This window comes from Haemaphysalis longicornis, unplaced genomic scaffold (genome assembly GCF_048455015.1).
Source record: "Haemaphysalis longicornis isolate Haplotype H1 unplaced genomic scaffold, Haemaphysalis longicornis Haplotype H1 scaffold_13, whole genome shotgun sequence".
NCBI classification, from domain to species: Eukaryota; Metazoa; Arthropoda; class Arachnida; order Ixodida; family Ixodidae; genus Haemaphysalis; species Haemaphysalis longicornis.
In genome coordinates, this window is record NW_027526233.1 from 15,684,218 (window position 1) to 15,691,071 (window position 6,854).

At 55.1% G+C, this 6,854-nt stretch overlaps 1 pseudogene; it reads right to left on the reverse strand.

The window, feature by feature from the left end:
• Window positions 1–1,105: 1,105 nt before the first annotated feature.
• LOC144163715 (uncharacterized) lies at window positions 1,106–6,606 on the reverse strand (annotated as a pseudogene).
• Window positions 6,607–6,854: the final 248 nt, after the last annotated feature.

Below are 6,854 nucleotides of genomic sequence, written 5' to 3' on the forward strand. Positions count from 1 at the left end.
TATCTCATTTATAAGTTTGGGTCAGCCGCACTTGGAATTAATGAAAGTTACGGAAAACTAACGTGCTTATCCCTCGAATAAACTTAGCGGCTTCATAATTTTTATAACTATGTTCATTATTCCTACCCTCGAGTTTGCCATCAGAATTCGCAGAAACTCTCCTAATACAGCAGCTTTGTTAGCTTAATGCGGCTCAACAATGCCATTTGTCCGGGAGAAGGAGGCCTCGTTCCCACCACCACTTAAGAATGTTTAACTCTTTGTGATCTATTCATGTTTAACCTTTTGTGACCCTACCTATTTCCTGTTCAATTGCTAGCTTCTGTGAAATGCTCTTTTGTGCCCCCTATCTATTCTCTTCATCCGCGGGGGCCACACCCATCTTCGCTTCCCCTAGAACCAGTCTCCCCAGCCACTGAATACCTTGCTGTATACTCTTCCCTTTCTTTACAAACCGCGGTTGACCATTTCCCCCATTGTCTGAACTTGCAGCCCGCGTGGCATGCGTTGACCCGTCATGGTGCAACCTTGAACGCTGCTTTGTTAACACGACCCCTTTCTCTCTCTCTTGCTTCCCCCCCCCCTTTTTTTTTTTTTTGTTGATGTTGTAACGTAGGCGTAGCCTGACTGTATGCACACTCTCCATTTGCGAAACATTTTCCATTCCTTCTTACAGTTTTATGCAAACCTATATAAGAAATGTGTTCAATGTTTGCGACACCATAATCATGTAACTTTACTCTGATGAAGGCAAGTCCCATTGCCGCTACGTAAGTAAACATTGTTTGTTATTGTTCTTGCTGTGTATCCGACTCTTTACTTATACTATATATATATATATATATATATATATATATATATATTGTGGTACCGGGGTCTTAGCGCCCGGCCGCGGCTGCCAAGGAAAGACACCGAGTCCCCAGAAAACTACACCTTTAGTCAGCTCTGACCCGAACCCGTCCCGAGACGTCTGATCTTCTCCAAGCCCAGGCACGCACTGAGTCCCTCGTCACGCTCCAGCGCGCACACGCTGCGCGTGCCCCGAACAGCGTCTTTCTCCTCATCTGCGCGCCGTTCCCACACTCTCCCCCCTCCAAAAACAAAGTCAAGACTCGTCGGGCATGTCGATGACGTGGTCGGCCGGGAGAGGGTCGCGGAGGAGGTCCGGGCGGTGGTGAAGCAGCAGGGCAAAGGCAGCAGCGACTGAGTCTTCAGTTCGGGGTCCTGCGGAGGCCGACGCTGCAGCAATGGCGGCAGTCATGCAGTCACGGTGCAGAGCACCTGCCAGGTGCGTGGGCACATGGATTTGCGGCACCCGGCAGTAAGGGCAAAGGCGACGGAGCTCCTCTGCCGTATAGATGGATGGAGGTTCCTGGGGATGTCGATCCGAGAGTAAACGGCCCCGGAAAGGCTCTGGGATAGCGGCCGCGGGATCACCACGTTCAGGACGGGGCTGGAGTTCCCAGGGGAGGCGGGACACCCAGCCAACCGAGCGATCTGCCTCCACGACCGTCCAGGTGGCGACGGTGCGAAGTGTTGGAGGGCGGTGACGTGGCGCCCGGGGAAGCCAGGGATGGAAACGGGCCTGTGCGTACGCAGAATGACCCCATCCCCGAGAGGGCCCAGGAAGATTGCGTGGTGGCGGGGGCATCTACGAGAGCGTGCAGAACAACATACAAACAGAAAATATTGAAAGGGGACAAAAAAGAGGAAGCCAAGCTGGTACTACGGAACAAGTGAACCCCACAATAACCATAAAGGACTGATCAAGGCTTTACAGAAAAGACAGGTCAAGAATAAACAGAGGAGAAAAAAGAAAATGTGGATAGTAAAAGAAAAAAAAACTAATTCTGTTATTTCGCTAGCGCCCATACGCAACGCTAGGCGAAGGCGTCCTCTGAAAAGAAAAACATGATCAGTCCGCGTGGTACCGTTTAAGGTCGGCTATATTAACCGGGCCTGCATGTTCACCGGTCCTGTTGTTGCGTAAAAGATACGTGATGGAAGACAGCTTCTCGCTTACGGAAAAAGGGCCCTCCCATTTAGGAGCTAGCGACGCGGAGAACTTGCGTGAAGCGTCGCTCAGTGGATGAGTGCGCCGGAGAACCATGTCGCCAATCGCAAGCTGAACATCTCGACGACCCCGGTTGTACTGCTCCGCCTGCTGGAGACGAGCAACATCAAGCTGCTCCCGGGCAGCCTGTATCGCGTCACGCAGGCGCTGGCGGACGGCCACAGCATGAGGCGACAGACCAGAACCCGCGTCCGTTTCTGGAAGTGTCCTGTCGAGAGGAAATGGCATCTCCCGACCGTAATTCAGATAAGCCGGCGTAAACCCGGTTGAACGATTCACCGTGGTGCGAGTGGCAAATGCAATCTCAGGCAGCTTAGCATCCCAATCCTTGTGTTGCTCCGTATGAGCAATTAGCATCGCCTTGAGGTTGCGATTCACACGCTCCGTTATGTTTGTCTGAGGGTGATAGGTGGTCGTACGTTTGTGTTTCACGCCTACAGCTCGGCAGTTGTCCTCAAACAATTTGCTCGTAAAATACGTAGCATTATCCGTTATGAGCTGTGCGGGGAACCCAAAGCGCGAAAACACTTCCATTAGGCACCTCCATACATTCGGTGTATTGACGGTACGTAGCGGGAACAGCTCTACCCACTTCGTGAAATGGTCCGTCACCACAAACAAATAACAATTCCCACGCGGGCTGCGGGGGTAAGGGCCCATGATATCGCAAGCAACGATTTGCCAGGGGCTCTTACTCTCAACAGGCTGCATCAATCCGGGCGGGCAACCGACTCGGGGTTTCGCTGTCTGGCACACGTGACAGCTCCTGGCGTACCGCAGCACATCCTGCATCATTCCCGGCCACGTGACAGTCCGACATAACTTCTCATAAGTTTTGCTGCCAGAGCTGTGTCCAGCCAGAGCTGAATCATGAAAGTAGCGGATGAAAGCCCTCCGAAGCTTACGCGGTACAGCAGCGCGGAATGGGGAATTAGCTTCGTCATCGTCCTGCGGGATATACCGTAGCAGGAGACCGTCTTCCGCCAACACATATGTATCAAACTCACCGCTGTTGCTGGTGGGAGCTGCGCCCTGTGCCCCGACGTGCTCAATGATCTTACGGCAGAGTCCGTCGGCACGTTGCGCCGCGAGAAGATCTGCCCTGCTCACCAGCGTACTCCAGCGTGCGTCAGCATCTACTGCAGCCACCAGCGCCGGCGCTGCCGCGTCGGAGGATGGCGGCAGGGGTGCGCGCGATAGCGCGTCAGCGACTTGGTTCTGCGAACCCTTCCTGTGCTGGATAGTAAAATCGTAGCGCTGAAGCGCAAGCACCCAGCGCGCAAGACGACCAGCAGGGTTCTGCAAACGCTGCAGCCACGTTAATGCCATGTGGTCTGTCTGAATGGTGAAAGAGGCACCGTCAAGATACATGTCAAATTTCTTTAGTGCAAACACAATTGCCAGACACTCACGTTCTGTGACCGTGTAATTGCGCTCAGCCGGAGTGAGCGTATGGCTAGCAAATGCGACCGGACGGAGAACGCCCTCAAACTCCTGCATCAGCACTGCGCCCAGTCCATAGTCGCTGGCATCGGTCTGCAACACAAATTGTTTGTTAAGGTCCGGTATCCTTAACGCCGCTGTTGTCGCGATTGCGCGAGACAGTGCTTCAAAAGCTTGCTGTTCAGCCTCTGCCCATTGCCATTTCACGCCTTTCCGTAGTAGCTGGTTCAGCGGACGTGATAGCTCCGCACAATGAGGAATGAAGCTGCGGTAAAAGGCTATCATGCCCAAGAAGCGCTGCAAGCTCTTAACGTCACGCGGGCACGGATACTCTGTAATTGCTTTCAGTTTGGCATCATTAGGACGAAGCTCTCCCTTGTCCACGACAAAGCCGAGCAATTCAACTTTGCTTGTCGTGAGTTGGACCTTTTTAGGATTGATGGTGAGGCCGGCGCGTTTCATGCGGTCAAGCACATCTCTGAGATGCACGAGATGCTCCTCAAAGGTGCGCGAAAAGACGACGACGTCATCCATATAGGCCATCGCGTACTTATAACGTACATCGTCAAGGACGATGTCCATTAATCTTTGAAACGAGCTCAGGGAGTTTTTCAGCCCAAACGGCATGCGCACAAACTCGAAAAGACCCCTGTAGCATGTGAAGGCGGTTTTAGGAATATCATCAGGGTGCATTTCAATTTGCAAAAAGCCGCGTGAGCAATCTAGAGTGGTAAACACGCGGGCACCACCAAGCGAGGAAATGATAGATTCTACGGCAGGAAAAGGATATGCGTCTCTTACAGTTACGTCGTTGAGACGACGGTAGTCCACGCAGAGACGCACACTGCCGTCTTTTTTTGGCGCAAACACGACTGGAGATGCATGGGCGCTCTGCGACGGCCGCACAAACCCCGTGTTCAGCATCTCGTCAAGGGCGACATCCAGTTTCGCCTTCTTCTGGATGCTGAGCGGCCGTGGATTGCAGCTCCAAGGAGGGGCGTCTGCCGTGTCAATGCGATGTTGAAGGACGGTTGTCCGCCCAGGGGCCTCCGTGAACATTTCGGCAAACGGCTCCAGCACATAAGCGAGCTGCTCCCTCTCATAGTCACTGCAAGGACACTCCTCAATCAACTGCCTGATTCGCTCAGGCAACACCGATTTCGTTGCGACTGCGGCTGACCTTGGCACGGTACAGATATGCGTTGACGCCACAAAAGGTATCAGTTCTGCGTCATTGCCCAATCTGTAGCCACCACCCGCCAAGTCAAGCAGGAGGCCCTCGTGAATAATGAAATCCCTGCCCAAAATCATGGGCACCGCCAAACCCGGGCAGTACGTAAAGCGCTGCCGACACCTTCTGCTTGCGTAAGAAATGCGCAAGCGCACAGCACCACGTGCTTGAACAACAGCACCATTGGCCACTTGCAAACGGGAGCTGCATTTGCGCAACTTGACACCACGTGCACGGCAAAGTTCAAACACGGTATCGCCAATTAGCGACAAACTGCCGCCAGTGTCAATCAAGGCGTCAATGTCCGCTCCAACTACATAAACAGAAACATGCGGTGCTATGGGCTGTGCCGGCGCTTCAACACGACAAGCAGAGGGTAAAAAACACAAGTTTTCGCCGTTCGTCATATCCGGAGCCCATAGCGATGCTTTGGTGGCCATTAGCATCGCGGGCCGTACTCGTTTCCCTGATGGCTTTTGATATTTTGGCGACGAGCCATCACCTCAGGACACTCCCGACGGAAGTGTCCAGGCTGTCCACATCGGTAACAGCCGCCAGCTTGATTTCCATTGGGCACGTAGCCCCGCGACCCTCCCGTCTCGACAACCGGACGAGAAGGACCTCTGGAGTTCAGAGGATTTCGTTGCCGACCCCCAAGGGAGAGACTCGGGTCGGGGAGCGGTGAGCCTGCCAGTAAAGAGGGCCTGTTTTCCCAACGCAGGAACCCTGGCTCTAACCGCTGCGGGGAGTTCCCGCCGTGGGCTGCACCATCTAGTGGTCTTCCGCGCTCCAACTGCCTGTCGCCAAGGGCAGAAGGACCTCGTGCGCGGGGGGAATTGAAGCCCGCCGCTGCCGTACGCGGCTGTGGACTTCGCTGTGGCGAAGTCTCATAGGTGTCTCTCCATGCGCAAGCTGGCTCAAGTGCCTCCCCTACTGGCGGAGGGGGTATATAAATCAGCTCTGATATCAGAGCGTCCTCGATTGCTCGAGCTGATCGCGCCATCTCCTCCAAACTGGAGTAATCACGACCGTGCAGGAAAGGTCGGAAGTGCGGATGGCAACGCCGCAAGACGTGCTTTACCATTTCCGCGTCAGACGCACCAGGGATAGCTCGCTTGAAGAGCTCCTGGATAGCTCGAATGTATTCGAGCAAGCCTTCTCGCGGGTGCTGCGTACGTGCCTCCAGCTCACGGCGGATGCGGTAGTCGTAGTCGGGAGGCAAGAACTCCTCGCGGAAGCGTGCCTCGAAGTCGGCCCAGGACGCGAACGGGGTCTAGAGGCGCCACCAACGACCAGCCGATGCCTCCAGGGCAACCGGCAGGACACGGGTCAACACGAACTCGTCCGAAGCGCCCGACGCCGTCTTGTAAACATTGAGATCGCTCAGGAAGTCCGCCACGGATTTGAAGTCGTCATAGCCCGTGAACCGTGGCACTGCGAGGCTCGGGTGGAATGCCGGCACGCGCTGCGGCGCCTCGAGGCTCGTGGGGGGCGCATGCCCGGAACCAGCGGGCCCCACCTGCAAATTCTCCAAGCGATTAACAAGATTCTCGCAGAGGCGTGCGATCGGGCCCAGGGTAGCGACGACCTCCGAGGTATCCGATCCAAAGCCAGCACCGTGAGGGTCGGCCGAGAGGCTCCGTCGAGCAGAAGGCGTGGCTGCACCCCGGCGAGGCCTACGCTCCATGATGGAATCCGGTGCACCACGAAACGAAAAAAAAAGGCACACAGCGATTACCGCCGCCGCGCTATCACAAGGGAAATGCCACTGTTTGCCAGAAAAGCGACACAAAAATCTCCAGAGAATTACCGGGGAATACCCCAGACACCGGCGACGCGAACAGCGAACGCTCTAGAACAAAGAGGAAGAAGACCACAATGTCTTTCCCGAGAACCAACGGCCGGCCCCACGTTCAGGGCGCCATATGTGGTACCGGGGTCTTAGCGCCCGGCCGCGGCTCCCAAGAAAGACACCGAGTCCCCAGAAAACACACCTTTAGTCAGCTCTGACCCGAACCCGTCCCGAGACGTCTGATCTTCTCCAAGCCCAGGCACGCACTGAGTCCCTCGTCACGCTCCAGAGCGCACACGCTGCGCGTGCCCCGA